Source organism: Nycticebus coucang, chromosome X, assembly GCF_027406575.1.
Source record: "Nycticebus coucang isolate mNycCou1 chromosome X, mNycCou1.pri, whole genome shotgun sequence".
Classification (NCBI taxonomy): Eukaryota; Metazoa; Chordata; class Mammalia; order Primates; family Lorisidae; genus Nycticebus; species Nycticebus coucang.
The window spans coordinates 15582874-15602109 of NC_069804.1; the positions used below are offsets into that span (position 1 = coordinate 15582874).

At 41.4% G+C, this 19236-nt stretch overlaps 1 protein-coding gene and 1 non-coding gene across 6 annotated transcripts in view; both read left to right on the forward strand.

Annotated features, from left to right (window-relative positions):
• Nucleotides 1–19236, forward strand: part of REPS2 (RALBP1 associated Eps domain containing 2) — a 313577-nt gene that overhangs the window by 154266 nt on the left and 140075 nt on the right. The window lies entirely within an intron of this gene.
• Nucleotides 17088–17158, forward strand: TRNAQ-CUG (transfer RNA glutamine (anticodon CUG)). Its single transcript has one exon. It is a non-coding gene; the product is annotated as a tRNA-Gln (tRNA).

Consider the following 19236-nt stretch of genomic DNA (forward strand, 5'->3'; position numbering starts at 1 on the left):
ATTTCCTTTTGGTGATTTTCCACTTAATCAGCAGTTTCCTTTATTGTTTCCATCATTTCCTTCATTGTTTTCAACATCTGTATTCTAAATTCCCTTTCTGTCATTTCTAACATTTCTTTATAGGTAGAATCCTCTGCAGTAGCTACCTCATGGTCCCTTAGGGGGGTTGCTCTGGACTGGTTCTTCATGTTGCCAAGAGTTTTCTGCTGATTCTTCCTTATGAGTGTTTTCTTTTACCTGTTTCCTTGCCCTAATTTTCCTTTCACTTCCTCTTGCTCTTTAAGTTACCTGCCTCTGGACTAGGGTTTCCATGAGTCCTTTTGGTACAGGCCTAGAAAGATGAGAAGATTAAAGAACAAGAAGGGAAAAAAGAAAAAAGAGAAAGGACAGAGGGTGAGTAAAAAGGAATATTGACAAAAGAAGAGAGGCACAGAAAGAGGGAGACAGGAGCAATATAGGTGTACATTAGGGTTCTTTGACCCAACGTTAAAATCCCCCACCCTCTGGGGGTGCCGGGTTGTGTGGTGCCCTTGAGGTCAGCAGCTATTTGCCAGCCTGTTCGGACACAGTACCCCACCTCCACCAAGTAGAGAGGAAAGACAAAAATGCTATAAATCAAACCAAAATAAACAAACAGAAAACTTCTTGGGCTAAAATTGAGGGAAAAACCAAATAATAGGGGTAAAAACACCAGCAAAAATGAAGTTCTAATTGTTAACAAAGACAACAATGGAAAATTATATTTAAACTAGCAAAATGAAAAAAGAACAGAAAGAAAGAAAAAAAGAAAAACCTAGAGGGAAAATGTTGAAATTAGAGAAAAAACAAAAACAAAGCAGTATATATACCTTGCTGAATATTGCCTGGGCAACAGGTGATCTTCTGGGGTATGACATGTTAATCACAATGCTGATACGGCTATACAAGATGGAGACTGGAGGCCTCTTCTGATTTCTCAAACCCTGCAGGGTGGAGAACCTAAATCTCTCCACAGCCCGCTTAAAAGGCACTTTAAACTGTTAACCTTGGCTAAACAGAAGCTTTCCCAGGAAAGCACTTATCACTGGGATCACTCCTGATCACTCACACTGGGTAAGTGGCTGTCCGCTTACCCAGTGTGCCCAAACCGGTATCACTCTATGCCCCTGAGGGCCAAGGCTGAAAGGCATCTCAGTCCCCGCCTTTAGGCTGCTCAGTCACTACTTTACTCCCCCAAGGTCTCCTGCCCGATCCTTGCTCTATGACCTTGAGGGCAGAGCTTGCAGGCAGTTCTCCCACATGGCTCTATGCGGCCCACAGCCGAACACTGTTAGCTCCCTCTGGCTCAGAAGCGCAGTCGGGGGCCCTAGACAATGCATAAAGTCCTCCACACTCTCGCCCAAGTTCTCCCAAGGTAGTTCCACTGAGTGCCAAGTCAAAAAAAAAAAAAAAAACAAAAAACCCCAGCTCACAGGTAAGGCCTTTCCAGTTTGCAATCTCACTGCTGCTGTACTTACAGCTGCCAGCGGGATTAGACCAAATGAACACACGCAACCACTTGCCAGTTCTCCACTGCTTTTGTCCTCCTCATGGGGTCCAAAAGTCTCTCACTGACTCCCTGTGTCCCCAGAGGGTTGATTCTGGGCAGATCCCACTAGCCAGAGATGCCTGGAGTTTTCTCTCTCCAGTTTCATCATGTCTAATTGCAAGGAAGCTGTTACTTGGCTGCCATCTTGCTCCTTACCTTCCCCCCTCCCCCCCACTGGTTATTTCTTGATTGATCATTTCAGTCTCTTTCTCAGGGTCTTTTACAGCTTCAATAATATGTTTCTTGAGGGTTGACGATCAAGAGCACATTGGATTCTAATGATGTCTTCCCTGATCAACCTATTTATACTTTCAAACTCCTTCCCTCACCTCTCCTGTTTTCCTTGCTTAATTTTTCTCCATAGCCTAATCACCAACTAACATTTGTTGCTTACTTGTTTTGTCTATTGTCTATCTGTCTCCCAAAAAGACAAGAGGTAAATTCCATGAAGGCAAGTGTCCCCCTCTCTCCCTCCCGCCTTTTTTGTTACTGTTTTATCTCCAGTGCCAAGACCTGTGCCTGGCACACAGTTGGTATTCGAGAAACAATTGATGAATGATGTTTAACTATGGATTTATATCAGAGGAGGCAATGCTTTTTTTGTTTTGTCTTGTTGTTTAACCAGGCACCTCCATGGATGGTTTTGACCATGCTTGAGAGATGTAGGGAAGGAAAGTGTATATTGATACTGAGGCTTGTACTCTCTAAAATTGGTAGTACCAGCAACTTCCCTTGCTCTTTTGCTCTGCTCCTTACTTTGCCCATCTGTATACTTAGGAGAAGGAGAGATTAAAGAGAGAGTTTCAGAAATGTTGGTGCCAGGGCCTTTCCTCTCTTAGATTTGCCTCTGGATGGACAATGTTCCCAGGGCAGGCTGGGCAAATCATCAGAAAGCAGGCTACTAAATAGAGTTTCCAGGGACACTCTGGGACACTGCCCTCTCTCCCTCTACCTGAAAAAGAAAGTTGAAAAATACAAGTTATTCTCCAAGTTACCAAGTTAGGTGCCCAGTTTCCCTCTGGGGAACTGCTGCCCTGGCAAGGACAACAATAAAATTCCTTTCTTGCAAGTGGAGAGGTGAGACTGTAAGGAATAACTTCAGTCTCTTGTTTTTTGTTTCATCCTCTTATTCCTCCACTCCACAAAGTGAAATACGATAGTAGCGTCATTTCTGTAGCTTTTCTAAGAAATTCCTCTTTGCCAGCACATAGAAAGGACTCTCCTGGGTTCCTGCCATTGGCCATGGAACTTTAACACATTATTGTTGGCTCAGCTGGGGAGCCAAGATGAGTAAAATATTCTCTAAACTTCCGTGGAAACACATAGCAAGTGTTTCCAACCATACTGTATTATTTGACCCAAAATATTTTCCCCCCTCCTATTTGCCAGTCCATGTGTTACTTCTCTCAAAACTCTAAGTGTCACTCCTTTCCCAAATCCCACAGCTATTAGATTACTAAGAGGGTCTAGGGCCACACTAACTAGTTTTTTGACCTTCATCAAGTATACTCCCTTTTCTGGGCCTCTGGTTTCACATCTTATGGAAAGAATGTATTAGAACAGTGTTTCTCAAACTTTACAGATGATCAAGATTATCTAGAGCAGTGGTTCTCAATCTGTGGGTCGCGACCCACAGGAACTGTATTAAAGGGTCATGGCATTAGGAAGGTTGAGAACCACTGATTTAGAGGGCATGTTAAAACTGATGGCTGGCCCCACATCCAGGCTTTCTGATTGAGTAGGTATGGGGTGGGACCCCAGGATTTACATCTCTGATAAGTTCTCAGGTGAGGCTGCTAGTTCAGGGACCACACTTTGAAAGCCATTGTATTAGATGAACTCTTATAGCTTGTTCTTATAGCTTGTTCAGAGGTTCTTACAGCTTGTTCATACCATAAGTGTATGATCAGTCTGAGTCAGGGCTCTTTTAGTTGTAAGTGACAGAAACTTGACTAAACCAGCTGAAGTAAGAAAGGAAATTTATCAGCTAACATATTTGGGAAGGACAGAGGTGGAGTGGTTTCTGGATACAGGAATTCAAGTGATGTCACTGGGTTTCTTTCTTACCCTCTTCCTCTGTCTCCTCTACTTTCCCCCACCCCCAACCCCTCACAGTTGGCCCCACCTCCTTCTCCACAAGGGCTTCTTTCATGTTAAGCAGCATGAGGCATGGCGGCAGATGCCTCCAGTTTGCATTAGGCCCAGCAGCAATCCCAGAAAAGAAAGAGCACTCCTGCTCCTCGGTTCGGTGTATATTCATCCCAGAGATTGGCTTGGCTTGGACTACAAGTGAGGAGGATAGAGTATTATCATTGGCTAAGCCTAGGTCACATGCCCCTTCTTGAAGTCAGGGACTAGACTAAAGCATTATGATGGGCCACTCCCTTCTCAGACTATAACCTCTACATCTGTCTTGTTCATTGCCATATTTACAAGATCTAGTGCCTAGCACAAAGCAGGTACTCAAGAAATATTTGTTGAATGAATGACTGATACACCTTGTGAGTAGTGTAAACCTTTCTTAGTAAATCCAGAGAACTTCAAAATCGATGATGCTATGCATTCTGGGGGTAGACTTGAAATTTTTCAAGAATGTCATGAAACTTTACTACACTCGACCAAAGTACAATTTGTTGTTCATTTCTTTGTTCCCTTGTCAGTAGAAACTAGAGGCATTTTGCTAAAACTCAACATATCCACCACCCCTTACATTCTTTTGGGTTTCTGAGGCTCATTCTGATCTTGCTTTGTCTCTGGAAACATAATCACGTACTCCTTTTACTCAGAATAATGTAAATTAGTGGGCAGCGCCTGTGGCTCAGTGAGTAGAGCGCTGGCCCCATATACCAAGGGTGGTGGGTTCGAGCCTGGCCCCAGCCAAAATGCAACAAAAAAAATAGCCAGGTGTTGTGGGGGGAACCTGTAGTCCCAGCTACTCAGGAGGCTGAGGCAAGAGAATCACCTAAGCCCAAGAGCTGGAGGCCGCTGTGAGCTGTGATGCCACAACACTCTACCTAGGGTGATAAAGTGAGAATCTGTCTCTAAATAAATAAATAAATAATAATGTAAATTAATTCTAAATTAGAGCCTCTTTAGTTTCTTTTAGGAAATGTCATATAGGCTTTTATAAATTGATAAATTAATAAGTTTTAAATTGTAGGTTTCTTTTTTTTTTTTTTTTAAAGATAAACATCTTTTCCCAACTCCAGCATGTATTACAGTGGCTTCTTTTTAGGATATTTGCTAAATCAAGGGACCTGGGTTCTTTATCACAAACACTGACTCTTTGGGACCCTCGATTTTATTATTTTCAAAAGAACAGGATAGAGTTAGGTGAATGGTATGCAGATTTGGCTTCCCATTAAAACCACTTAGGGAGCTTAGATAATGCTTAGATCTCATCTTCAGAGAATCTGATTTATATGACATCGAGAGACATCATGCCTTGAGATGCAAAGATCTTGATGATAGAAATGAGAAGAAAAGAAACCCTACACTTTGGGGGCTGGCCTAACCCCTCCATTGTATCCGGGAACATTCAAAATCCTTGCTCCCAGCATGAAGATCTGAGGGTGTGGGTATTTAGCAATCTCTATCCAATATAAGAGAGTGGACACTGGCTGTGGATATCTATACCTCTGAGGACAGTCACCAGCGAAGACCCATTCCTTTGCCTTCTTTTAATATGGACAGAAGTTGCTTTGGTACCTGCTTATAATGTCAAGGATATACCTTGTCTTTAGAAAAAAAGAACACCAATATCTAATCTTCTGGATCCTTGCTACTTCAAGTGTGGATTGGGGACCAGTATTGACCTGCACCTGGAAGGTTGTTAGAAATGTGAACTTGCAAGCCCCACTCCAGACCTGCTGCTTCATAACTGGTATTTTAATAAGATCTCCAGTGATTCATATGCACATTACAATTTAAGAAAGGCTGTTCTACATATTTTTTTTTTATTTTTTTATTTTTATTTTTTGTGGAGACAGAGTCTCACTTTATGGCCCTTGGTAGAGTGCCGTGGCCTCACACAGCTCACAGCAACCTCCAACTCCTGGGCTTAAGCGATTCTCTTGCCTCAGCCTCCCGAGTAGTTGGGACTACAGGTGCCCGCCACAACGCCCGGCTATTTTTGGTTGCAATTTGGCCGGGGCTGGGTTTGAACCCGCCACCCTCAGTATATGGGGCTGGCGCCTTACCGACTGAGCCACAGGCGCCGCCCTGTTCTACATATTTTTACACAATATCTTCCTATTCCGTATTTTTAAAAATTGATTTAAAAGAATATTGACCTTTCTTTTTGAGACAGAGTCTCACTTTGTCACCCCCGGTAGAGTGCTGTGGCATCACAACTCACAGCAACCTCAAACGCTTGGGCTCAAAACAGTCCTCTTGCCTCTGCCTCCCGAGTAGCTGGAACTACAGGCGCACCCCACAGTGCTCAGCTATTTTTAGAGACAGGGTTTTGTTCTTGCTCAGGCTGGTCTCAAACTTGTGAGCTTAAGCAATCCACCCTCCTTGGTGAATATTGTCATCTTAGCCTATGATTCTTCTCCCCTCAAAACAAAATTTTAAAACCCTCAAACTTTAATTTTTTTCATTTTCCCTCATTTGGGAGGAATACTATCCCCCTCAATTTACTAATTTTTAGTCATACACTTTATTCATTATTCCAGAAAGTGACTCTTTGAAATATGAGGATGTAAGACTGTTCCTCAAAGCCCCCTGAGACTGTGTGTAAAACCATCAGTCACACCCCTTCTGAGGCAACTAACTTCTCATTATCAATGTGATCCTTTCATGTCCTCAAGGATGGCTTTTGCACACAAAAAATATTATTCCGAGGCTAATTTGCTTCTTGGAAATATCGTAATATTCAATTCAAATGAAATTAACACATTTTAAAACAGATCTTAAACTTTTAAGTTCAAGTTACAAATACTATTGTTTTCATTATAAATACAATAGCATTTTATCAGTAATTTTATGGGAACTTTTACAATGAATAAAGTTCTTTTAAATAATTTAAACTGAATTTATACATTTAGTACATTTTATTTTCTGTTTAAGTACATCAGTTGTTTCCTGACAAGCAACTTCCTTAAGAATGTCAATGATTCTAATAAATCTAATAAATTAAACTTATACACTAGTTTTTTCAGATGTTCTAGAACTGTTGATAAGCATGGTAAACTGGTTATCACAAACCTAAATCAATTAATTACTCACATACACATTTTAAATTAGAAGCATAAGGCTAATCCATTAGATAATCAAATAATCAAAATTATTTTAGATACTGCGAGTAAATATGCCCAGAGAATTCTCACATGAAACACAAAAATATGAATACCATAGGTTTGACATATTTATTTATCTCAATACTTAATTGTTCTTAGGGTTAAAGCAGTTGTTTTCAACAGAGGATGATTTATGCCTCTTCAGACATGTTTGGCAATGCCTAGAGACGATTTTGGTTGTTGCAAGCAGTCAGGGGAGGGGGTACTGCTGGCATCTCGGGGTGAGACCTGGTATGCTGCTAAACACGCCGCAGTGTGGAGGACAGCCCACAGCCAAGAATGAGCCAGTGCAAAATGTTAATAGTGCTGAGGTGGAGAAACACAGAGTTAAAAGTACTATTTAAGGACACAATTATGTCATCGCAAGCAATTGTGAACTTTGGGGTTACCTTCTCGCCTGGCTGAGATTTGGTCAGAATGTGAGTTCTGGAGCTATAGACAGTCAGAGCAATCTTTTCTACAACCCAAACTGCTTTACAGTGCCCCAACAATCCCTACCTCATCACCCTGCCCCACACACTTTTACATAGTGGCTATCCAATGGACAACTCCAAGCTTGGCTCCTGCAAATGAGGGGAGTCTTTCTCAGAGAGTACCCCAAGAAGGTTCAATTCATGGCTTATCTACTTTTGTAACTTCTTTCACTGGCTAAGGTTCAATGAAAATCTAAGACCATACAATTAAGTTGCTTCACCATCTGACTGCATTTATCTAATCTGTTTACAGCTTCACTAGCTTTTTATGAAATCTTATCCTATCGCAAATGGCTGGCCACACACGGGGGCTCACACCTGTAATCCTAGCACTCTGGGAGGCCACGGCAGTTGGATTGCCTGAGCCCACAAGTTCTAGACCAGCCACAGGCAGAGTAAGACCCCTGTCTTTACCACAGCTATGGTGCATTTTACAAGGGTACATGTTAAATCTACTAAGTGTAGAATATAAATGTCTTAACACAATAGCTAAGAAAATGCGGTGAAGGCTATGTTAACCAGTTTGATGAAAGTATTTTAAATTGTATATAAAACCAGCACATTGTACCCCATAATTTCATTAAAGTACACAGCTATGATTTAGTAAAAAAAAAAAAAAATTAGCCAAGCTTTGTGGCAGGCCCCTATAGTCCCAGCTACTTGGGAGGTTCAGGCAAGAGAATCACTTGATTCTAAGAGTTTGAGGTTGCTGTGAACTGTGACAACACAAGTGATGGGCATGCTAAAAACTCTTATCTTAAGCATTGTGGATGGCCAGGCACAGAGGCTCACGCCTGTAATCCTAGCACTCCGGGAGGCCGAGGCTGGTGGATTGCCCTGAGCTCAGGAGACTAGCCTGAGCAAGAGCGAGACGTCATCTCTATAAAAAAAGCCAGGGTGGTGGTTCAATCCCAGCCTGGGCCTGCTAAACAGCAATGACAACCGCAACAAAAAATAGCTGGGCACTGTGGCAGGCGCCTGTAGTCCCAGCTACTTGGGAGGCTGAGGCAAGAGAATCACTTGAGCCCAAGAGTTTGAGGTTGCTGTGAGCTGTGATGGCATGGTACCCTACTGAGGGCTACAAAAGGAGACTCTGGCTCAAACAAACAAATAAATAAATAAATAAAATCTAAGGGCTGAAGCACTTAAATGCTTCTCATTGGATTCTGCATATTGCTCAGGTTTTCTCTGGCTAAGTGGACAAGTTCTAAAGTCATTCTAATACGAATTATGATAAGGAATATATCTCGATATACTTATGTAAACAAATTAGTAAAATTATGCCATAATAAAGTCTTTAATATCATTATATATGTAATATATGATATAGATGTATGTAGTACCTATATTACATGTATATAATGTATGTTATTGCATGCTAATCATGTGCCAAGCCTAGAGTTTTTACTTTAATAATGCTCTAGTCGTAAGACCCGTGGCTTGCAGATCCCTCTCTTTCTGTTTTCTATTTTTTTTTTTTTTTATTAAATCATAGCTGTGTACATCAATATGATCATGGGGCACCATACACTTGTTTCATAGAATATTTGACACATTTTCATCTCATTAGTTGACATAGCCCTCCTGGCATTATCCTAGTTACTTTGTCAAGACATTTACATTCCACATTTGCCAAGGCTCACATGTACCCTTGTAAGATGCACCACATGTGTGATCCTTTCAATCCCCCTCCCTCTACCCACCTCCCCCCTCCCTCCCCATGCTTTCCCCCTTCCCCCTGTTCTTAGGTTGAAACTTGGTTATAGCTTCATGTGAAGGTCCTAAGTAAAGTGTCTCAAGAATGGAAGAAAAAATATCTTTCTGTTTTCTAATTGATCAAGGTTGTCTGTACAATTATTCGGTAAGCATTTATTGAGTACTTATTAAGTATCAGATACTGCTGGGAATAAAGATGTGACCAGGATATACATACTCTCCACTCTCTTTGACATCACATTCCCACTTTAAGGCTGTTTATAGGAATAAATGAGATAACATATTCCAGCCCTTTACAGTTTGTAAACCACCATGTAAATTCTGAAAATTCCAGTGTACATAGCTACAGTGACTTCAACTGGGAAGCCCTTGCATCTCTAGGGTATAGAGTCATCTCAGGGTTGAATTCTATAAATGACGATTGTCACACATCAAAACTTCAGAACTCTGGGAGAAACTGCTTTAAATGATATTGTATTCATTGTGAATGTTCCAAAAGACAAATTTACTTTTGAAGTTTCCATTTCTTCCTGGGGAAAAATATTAAAAGAGAAGAGGGAAATAAATAGAGATAGATGTGGGGTAGAAAATTTTCCACATCCCCTGCTTTATTTTTCCATTCTTTTGGTACTTTTAGAAATAATAGTTCCTTTGTACTCATTTTCTCCTGCTTAAATGCTCCCTTCATCTTTGTTTTCTTTTTCATCAAGTATCTTTGCCTACACCTTTGTACTGAGATGAAAACATTCCAGAATGGGCAGATGGAGTTCATTTGCTGTCTTGGATAGTTGGTCGAGGCCGGGGTTAAGGCCACCCTGAGACTGTGATAATAAATATTTCTTTCTATCTTTGGACCCTTCCTTATCAAGCTGTCCCTGTTGTGATATATGCATTAATTCCACAAACATTCATTTACCTACTCGGTATCATGTCCATTCCAGGTTTGAGAAAACAAACTAAGAGATATTTCTTTCCAGACCTCAAGAAACTCAGTTTAGTGTAGGGGCTGCTTTAGACCTTTTGTTCCCCTAATAGACCATCCCTAAACAATAAAATTTTAAATCCACAGATAACACTGTTTATCTTTTATGTATTTGTGGCCTTTTAGAGGGCCACAGACCATTGTCATATCTGAGTTTTTGGCATCTCTGCACCCTCAAGAACCAAATTTTGCCCCCTTGGGGGCTTTACTGCTCCCACTGAGAATGCATAGTTTATGCGTTAGAGAATGAAATAGACAAGGAGATGACAAAATGATGTGATAGGATCACAGTAAAGCAAAGCGTATCAGGTATCAAAGAAAGGAGAGATCTTACATCCAAAAGTACTTGGATTTGGCTCAATGCCTGTAGCTCAGGTGGCTAGGGCACCAGCCACATACACTGGAGCTGGCAGGTTCGAATCCAGCCCAGGCCAAAAAAATAGCTTGGTGTTGTGGTGGGCGCCTGTAGTCCCAGCTACTTGAGAGGCTGAGGCAAGAGAATTGCTTGGGCCCAGGAGTTGGAAGTTGCTGTGAGCTGTGACGCCACGGCACTCTACCCAGGGGGACAGCTTGAGACTCTGTCTCAAAGAAAAAAAACTACTTGGATGGCAAGAGCCTGTGCTGGGGGCGTTTAGGAATAAAAAAATAATAAACAAGGTTTCTACTTCCAAAGTATTTACTGAAGAGCAATTCTTCTGCCATAGTTTGGATATGGTTTGTTTTTCTCCTCTGAATCTTATGTTGAAATTTGATTTCCAATGTTGAAGGGCCTCATGGGAGATATTTGGGTTATGAACAGATTAATCTCGTCTGTGGGAGGAGGGGGGCATACAGAGAGTGAGCTCTCACTCTATTCGCTCCTACCTGGGACTTGGTTAGCAAAAGGAGCCTACAGTCTTTTTCCCTCCAGCCTTTTTTCCTCTCTCACCATGTGATCTCTGCACACACTGGTTTCCCTTCACCTTCCATCATGAATGGAAGCAGCCTGATGCCCTCACCAGAAGCAGGAGTACATCCCACAGAACCATGAGCCAGATAAACCTCTTTTCTTTATATTAATTAATTACCCAGCGTCAGGTATTCCTTTATAGCAACACAGACTAAAACATCTTCCTTCCTTCCTCACTTCCTCCCTCCTTCCCTCCTCTGTCCCCTTTCCACAAATTCTTCTGAAGTAACCAGTAAGCACCAAGCACTGAATCTTTTCTCAAACGTTCAGTTTTGCTTCCTTCCTTCTGCTCTTTTCAGGTCCCAGTGCTTTTCTACTCTCTTTAAAGTAATTTATTCAGGTCTCTTCTCTCCACTAATGCTTAAACGACTGAAGAAAGATGACAGCGTTATCCTTTTGTGGTCAAGGATGATGCATGACCTTTCTTCCTTAGGTGTAGAACTTAGTTTTATTCTAGATTGCAATAGAACTGGTGATAAGACTACATTATCCAACCTACGATGCAGCCAGGGTTGATCAATGTCAGGTAAAGATTCTTCTCTCCTGCTGACTGGAATACATATGTGACAGTTTGTACTCCAGCAGCCATCTGGGACTCTGAGTGAAACTCAGAGATGGAACACACATGCTTAGGATAATAAAGCAAAAAGCCTAAAGGGGCCTGGGTCTTTGATGAACATGAGACTTCCCTTCCAACACTGGTCTGCCTACATGTGGATTTATTATATGTGAGGATAAAACAGACTCTTATGTGTTAAGCCATTGTTATTTTGGGTTTTCTGTTTTATGGAGCCAAATCTAATACTTACTAATAACTTCCAGTGGTGGTATTTGCATTTTAACAGGCATTGTTTTAATGCTAAAAGAGTGAAACTCTGTCTGAGCGTTTCAGGCAGAAATCAGCAGGCAGGATTTTGAGGTCTTGGACCTTCTTTGGGATTTTGAGATCCTTGTTGGGTTGCTGCCCTAATATCTATAAAATTAGGTGCTATGTTTTGTAATTGTTTTCTACCTTAGCAACACTGCAATGTTATTCAAGCTATCAAATAACATTATAAATGCTACATTCTTATGAATTTACTCATTTAAATTATTAAGAACAAAAAAATTAAAACTCTTCAAAATAAAAATGTAAGGCCAAGCATGGTGGCATGCACCTGTAATCTCAGGTACTCAGGAGGCTGAGGCAGGAGGATCACTTAAGCCCTGGAGTCCAAGACCACAGTGAGCTATGATCCTGTCACTGCACTCCAGCCTGCATGACAGAGCAAGACCCCCTCTGTAAAACAATAATAAATAAATTAAATTAAATATGTAAATGTTTAGTTACTGAGTTGGTTGGTTTTGATGAAAATCCTGTACCTCTCCAAAAGTGTGATTTTGTACCTCTCATAATCTGTTTTTTGTTTATTTCTTGGGTTTGTGCTGAGGAGACAAAGAGATAGCTCTGCTTGGTCACCACCATTAAAACTGGTCAATCCTATCAACTTGGAAATTATATGTAAGATTTCCAGTGGCTAAGAAAATATGAATCGTGAGGGTTGGGAAAAGAAAAATTAGATTACATTTATGTTGTGTTAAAAACTGTGGGCTCAGAGCCTGTAGCTCAGCAGCTAGGGCGCCAGCCACATACACTGGGTCTGATGGGTTCAAACCTGGCCCAGGCCTGCCAAACAACAATGACAACTACAATAAAAACAAATAGCCGGGCTTTGTGACGAGTGCCTGTAGTCCCAGCTACTTGGGAGGCTGAGGCAAGAGAATCACTTAAGCCCAAGAATTGGAGGTTGCTGTGAGTTTTGACGTCATGGTACTCTACCGAGGGTGACATAGTGACACTCTGTCTAAAAAAAAAAAAAAATCTATTGTGTGTGTGGCTGTCTTACACATTATTTGATACTGAGTTTGTCTAGGGATGTAAATCCCAGAATAAGTATTTAAATATTTTTTAAATTAACCTCTAAATAATTGGGAGCTAGTGTGAAGGTGCAGTTCAAGACTCTATTTCTAATTTATGCCCCCATTTCAAATGCACATTAATTCACCCCAACACAAAGACACTTTTGCATCTATGAAATTATAAAACACATATTCAAGTTTTCCAAAGAGTGCATTTGAGCTACTGAACCCCTTGGGCTACCAATAAAGAAAGTCCTTCTCCACACAGATCTCACTAAAGCCGTGAACAGCATCTTGCTGAAATTTGACTAATCACATTTTCCAGAAATGCCCCCAAATGTTCATTTTGGTTTATGGGGATAAAAATTGCTTGCTGGCTACTGTAACGTGTGCTCATGTCAAACTGAATACCAGCCCTTGAGACTTTATAATTACACATTTATAACTACAAAGTAGTAATCCCATGGAGAGGATCAACATCCACTAATATGTATATATAAAAACTACAGAAGATGGTTCCTACAACCAAGAGTCAAAACAATCACCCACCAGAAAAATAAGTAACTTTATGCATAACATTAACTCCCTTCAAATAAAGCCAAACAGACAAAACAAATATGCAGAAATACAGCATTTAGGAGAAGGCAGTACGTATGGAAGTTGAGTAGACAAGACCTGTAGCAGATGGTCAGGGTTCCAGCAAGAAACAGAAACACTCTCCACTGGAATCTGTGCGCACACTTTAATGAAGAGTGTATTTATGGACGTCTGGGCAGGGTTAAGGAGACCAACAAGAGATGTCAGAGAACCCAGACTAGGAAGAGGGGGCTGCTCTTGTTACCCCCACCTGGGCCAGAACGGGGGAGGGAAAGGAAGGATGGAACTGGGCTATGGAGGGCAGGATACTGGACAGAAGATACTGCTGCCATAGCCAGGCTGGTGGAGCAGGAAGGGACCTGAGGAGAAATATCCCAATCTCTCTCTCTCTCTTTCTCTGTCTCGCCCTCCCTGTTACCTTCCAATCACCCGTGGTGACTCTCATTGGCTGAACCCAAACAGAATCCAGAGGGTGAGGGAATCTGGAGCCCAGAGCAGGGTCCCGATGGGTCCACAGTGGTTTAGGAGGGGCATTCAAATAGAGCATACCAGCATGCTGTAAAATCTTTAAATTGGGCTAGAAACAGTGCCTATCTCCAGAATTTGTCTTGAGGAGTAAATGAATCAGTGGATGTGTAATACTAAACACCATGCCTGGCATAGAAGCATCTGATTAATGTTAGCAATTATTTTTATTGTAGGGGCTATTGATGATACAGATGTAGTCATTTGTTTCAAGTTATGGCCAGTTTATCAATCCATGTTAAATTTTTGACCTCTTGAATATGATTCTTAAAGCTGGCTTATATAGATGTCTTTGCAAGCTGCCTTTTTCCAGTAAACTGTATGACTTTATTGCTAACATCACAGGCAATGTATCAGACAGCAACTTCATCTTTCTGAAGCCTGTACAGGCATGTGATCCATTCAAAGAATAAAGCACACACGAAGGAATGTACAGGAACTTCTCCTTGTCACTTTGGACAAAGAATACGTGAAAAGTTCAAGTTTTCTCTTTTGATCTGCAGGTGGACTCATAAAATATTAGCATTCTAGATTCTTCAGCTCCCAAAATTCTTCCCCACCTGCCTTTGATGCCTGAAATTCTTCTATAAAGAAATAAAGCTTTTCTTTCTGTAAGTGAAGTCAAGACACAAAGTGAAAATGGTCCTTGGGGAAAGTGCACATTGGCCAAGAGTTCACATGCTTCTTGGGAAATAAGGTGTGTGTGTGTGTGTTTTGTTTTTTTTAAACAGAGTCTAACTCAGTCTCCCTGACTAAAGTGCTGGCCTCATAGCTCACAACAACCTCAAACTTCTAGGCTTAAGTGATCTTCTTGCCTCAGCCTCCGAAGTAGGTGGGACTACAGGCGCCCACCACAATGCCCAGCTATTTTAGAGATGAGGTCTCACTCTTGCTTGGCCTGGTCTCAAACTCCTGAGCTCAAACAATCCACCTGCCTTAGTCTCCCAGAGTGCTAGGATTACAGGTGTGAGTCACCAGGCCTGCCTGGGAAACAAGTTTTGATAGCGGCAAAAAGGGTGAGAACACGCTTCCCTGAACTACCCAGGCCCTGCTGAGACTGACTTAGGCAACAGAAGTGGGAGTGTTCTTCACTGCTGTCCCAGGGAAGGAAGGTCTCCAGGCCTGGGCTGAATTGAAAAATGTGTGACTCCAGGTAGTTTGAGGCAATGCAGCCAGCTGCAGGGACAACTGGAACTCTTTGTCTGGAGCCAGGGTCAGAGCTGGGAAGTCAGTTTCATGTGTGCCATCCAAAAGGTGAGGCCAGGACAGAAAACCAGTATAGAATGTTAGTTGTGCCTGGGGGCAATGGTAAAAATATTTAACAGGTGTAATATAGAGATGTGGATATAGAATACAATATATAGAAAGGGAGATAGAGACATATGTGGGTAAATCAATACGTATTATGTATTATCAAAATTGACATATATAGAATTCATTTTATTCTCTAAATGCTATATATTTACACATCCTAAAATGGCTTATTGAATAACTCACCAAATAGTTCTAATTAAGTTTTTGGTTGATTTTTAGAAAATCTTGTTGTGGTTTTTTTATTTGGCATGAGCTGTTAACTACCAAATGATGCCCCTGAGTGAGTAATGATGTGATGTAGAGAACAACATTAAATTCTTCTAACAGTGACACCATGAACTTGATAGTCATTAGGTAATTTATAGTCTCAATTCGTAGATAATTCATCTCAGTATTATGATGTTCACGATGACGTCTCTTTCAGCTTCTGCTAAAGTTAGAGCATTGACATTTGAAGACATTTTGGTTCTTATAATTCTGTTCGAGAATTTTGTATATTAAACATTTCCTTTATTTTCATGACATTTCATGCCTAAATCCTGAAAATCATTTATTGAAATTTTGTATGAAATTCTTCGTCTTATTTTAAAATGTTGCTGTTTTTTTCCATCCAAAGAGATTCACAAACATCAGTTGGTCAAATTTCAGATTTCCGTATTATGTGTTTTGTCTTCGCATTTGTCAGTAAACAATAAATCCACTTTTAAACAGTTTTTAAGGCAAATAAATAGTATTTCTTCTTGGAATTGACATTTGTTTAGTTTCAAAGGGGACATTCTAATTTCTTGTCTCTGCAGTATCATCCATCTCTCTTTTATACTTTGCTTTTTCTTGTTTTATATACTCAATAACTTTCCCCTTCTATCTAATTAATCTGCTAGCTTTTATATAGAAACATTTCTTTCTTGTAAAGCTGAAGAAAGCTATTGACTCCTCACTTAGAAGATCACTGATTAAAATTGGCACCATGTGCCATCCGTACATGTTAATGTTTCCTTTATTTTAATAAAGTTTGTGGCCTTTTTTAGTTTGGAAAAAAAAAAAAGAATATCATTGATTGTTCTTTGGCATCCTTGCTTCGAAGATGACAAAGAAAAGAAGGAACAACAGTCGTTCCAAAAAGGGGCCGTGGCCATGTGCAGCTCGTTCGCTGCCCGAACTGTGCCCGGAGCATGTCTGGAAACAAAGCTCTAAAGACGAGCGTCAATCGGAACAAAGTGGAGGCCACCGCTGTCAGGGCTATTTCTGAGGTGAGCGTCTCGGAGGCCTCCGTGCTTGCCAAGCTCTCTGTGAAGCGACCTTCCTGTGTGAGTTGTGCTATGGACAGCACGGTAGTCAGGAAGTGTTCTCGGGAAGCCGGCAAGGACCAAACCCTCCACCCAGAATAGGAGGTGCCGGTGCTGCCCCACGACCTCCGCCGAAGCCCAGGGAAGGAGTTGAGTCCTTGAGGACTGAAGAAAACTATCCTTTGGGGCAAGAATAAAATGTAAATTCTACCTCCCCCAACAAGAATATTGTTGATTGAAGCTAAATCACTTCAAACTATGCCATATATACTATGGAATATGAATCAGCCCTAAAAAAGAATGAAACAATGTCTTTTGCAGCAACTTGGATGAAACTGGAGATCATTACCCTAAGTAGAATGTCTCAGGAAGGAAAAACCAACAGCGCATGTGCCATGAAATGATTAAGAAGTAATAGGTGGGCACACACTGGCATAAAGAGAGATAAGGGTCATTGGAAAGCTCCCAGTCACAGGGCTGGTTCCATGGTGTAAGGGTAGCACTCTGGCCTCTGAATCCAGCGATCCGAGTTCGAATCTCGGTGGAACCCCTAAATTTATTTTTTGGCCACCATGCTGGAATCCTAGCACTGCGGGAGGCCAAGGCCCATCGTATTGCCTCAGCTCACAACTTCCACACCAGCCAGAGCCATTGCGAGACCTCTTGTATTGAAAAAAAATAGCAGGCCGTTGGGGCGCGCCTCTGTACTCCCAGCTACGTGGGAGGCTCACGCGATAGAATCACGTGCTTCCAAGACTTGGACGTTGCTGACGGTTGTGACATCACATGGAAAGGCAAGCTAAAGACCCTAAGTGAAGCCTTGTGGTTGGCCGGGCGTGGTGGCTCACGCCTGTAGTCCCAGCGCTGTGGGAGGCCGAGGCGGGTGGATTGCCTGAGCTCAGAGGTTCGAGACCTCTATGTAACAGTGTGTGAGCCAGAGTAAGACCCCGTCTCTACTAACATCAAGAACCCGCCAGAGGAAGATAAAAAACAGTACTTCAAACAAAGAAGAATGAACAAGGAAGTTGAAATTAAAAATAAAAAAATTTTTTTTTCAGGTATAGTATTTAAGAATTACATTTCATTTCTATCAAAATGAATAAATAAATTAAAAAAACTTCAAACTGAAACAATTGAATACAAAATTCAAAAAATTTTTTTTTCCAGTACAGTGTTTAATCAATTACACTTCGTTTCTATTAAAATGACCACACGACGATTAATACCATCTCCAAAATGTTTCTGCAGCTCTAGATTTTCAGATGTTATACTTAGTTCTTTCCAATTATTATTTTAGTTTTTGCAAAGATGGAGTTTCTCTATGTTGCCCAGTCTGGTCTCCAACGCCTGACCTTAAGCAATTCTCTCACTTTGGCCTCCCAAAGTATGGAGATTACATGTGTCAGCCACTTTGCCCAGCTAATTATTATTTTGAAATGGCAGTATATTATAAAATTTATTGAGAATGGATTTTCAATCTGTTACTTCAGGGGGCCTTAAACTTTTGCAGTAATCAAATGAAAGGGAAGTATTTTAGGATTTGCTGGACACACAGCGTCTATAGCAACTGCTCAATTCTGCTATTGTAGCAAGAAAGCAGTCATGGGCCAGAAATAAATGAATGGGTGTGGCCATCTTCCAATAAAACTTTGTGGACACTAGAATTTGGATTTTATGTAATTTTCACTTGTCACAAAACATTTTTCATCTTTATCTCATAGGCTGTACAAAATTAGGTTGCAGGCCACATTTGACTCCTGTGCCCGGGAAACAATCTCTGTTTTACCTGATTCGTATTTTTATTGCCTTCTCCAAAGATAACTGAATACAGAGGGATTACTAAAATTCTGACTGAAGCTCTATTCTTTTTTAGCAGGCAGTAAACTTTTTCCATAAATATTTGTCATTGAAATAATTTGTCTCTTGGCTCGGCACCTGTAGCACAGTAGTTATGGCACCAGCCACGTACACCTGGCCCAGGCCAGCTAAACAACTGCAATAAAAAAATAGCTGGGTGTTGTGGTGGGCGCCTGCAGTCCCAGCTACTGGGGAGGCTGAGGCAAGAGAATGGCTTAAGCCCAAGTAAGTTTGAGGTTGCTGTGAGCTGTGAAGCCACCGCACGGCTACTGAGGGCGACAAAGTGAGACTCTGTCTCTAAAAAAAGAAGAAGAAGAAGTTAGAGGAAAGGGGAAGGAAAAAAATTGGTTCTGGCAAGATGAAAGAGAGGGCAAAAAGGGGGTTTGATTGGAAGGTGTTTGTTGATGAATAAAAGGTAGAGGAGGTTTGGGGATTACAGATGCAGGAGAATCAGGTAACTGAGGACCAGCACCAGAGGCGCTCTAATGCCTGGGAGGATGAAAAGTGAACACAGAAGGATTGGGAAGAGCACGAGCACCGGAAGCAGAAGGAATCCATCTGACTCCGCTGGTAGCAAAGGGCTTTCCACTTGGCGTCTGAGGAGGTCGCAGGCTGACGGTACAGGACTTTAAGGTGTGCTGTGAAAGCTGGAGACTGTTGCTGTGGACAGTGGGAGCGGGAGGATGTGATGAGAGAGCAGGGCTGTGGAGGGGAAGAGTTTAAGATCCTGGGTAAGCACGGTAACTAGTTCTCTCCAACTGCCCTGCCCCA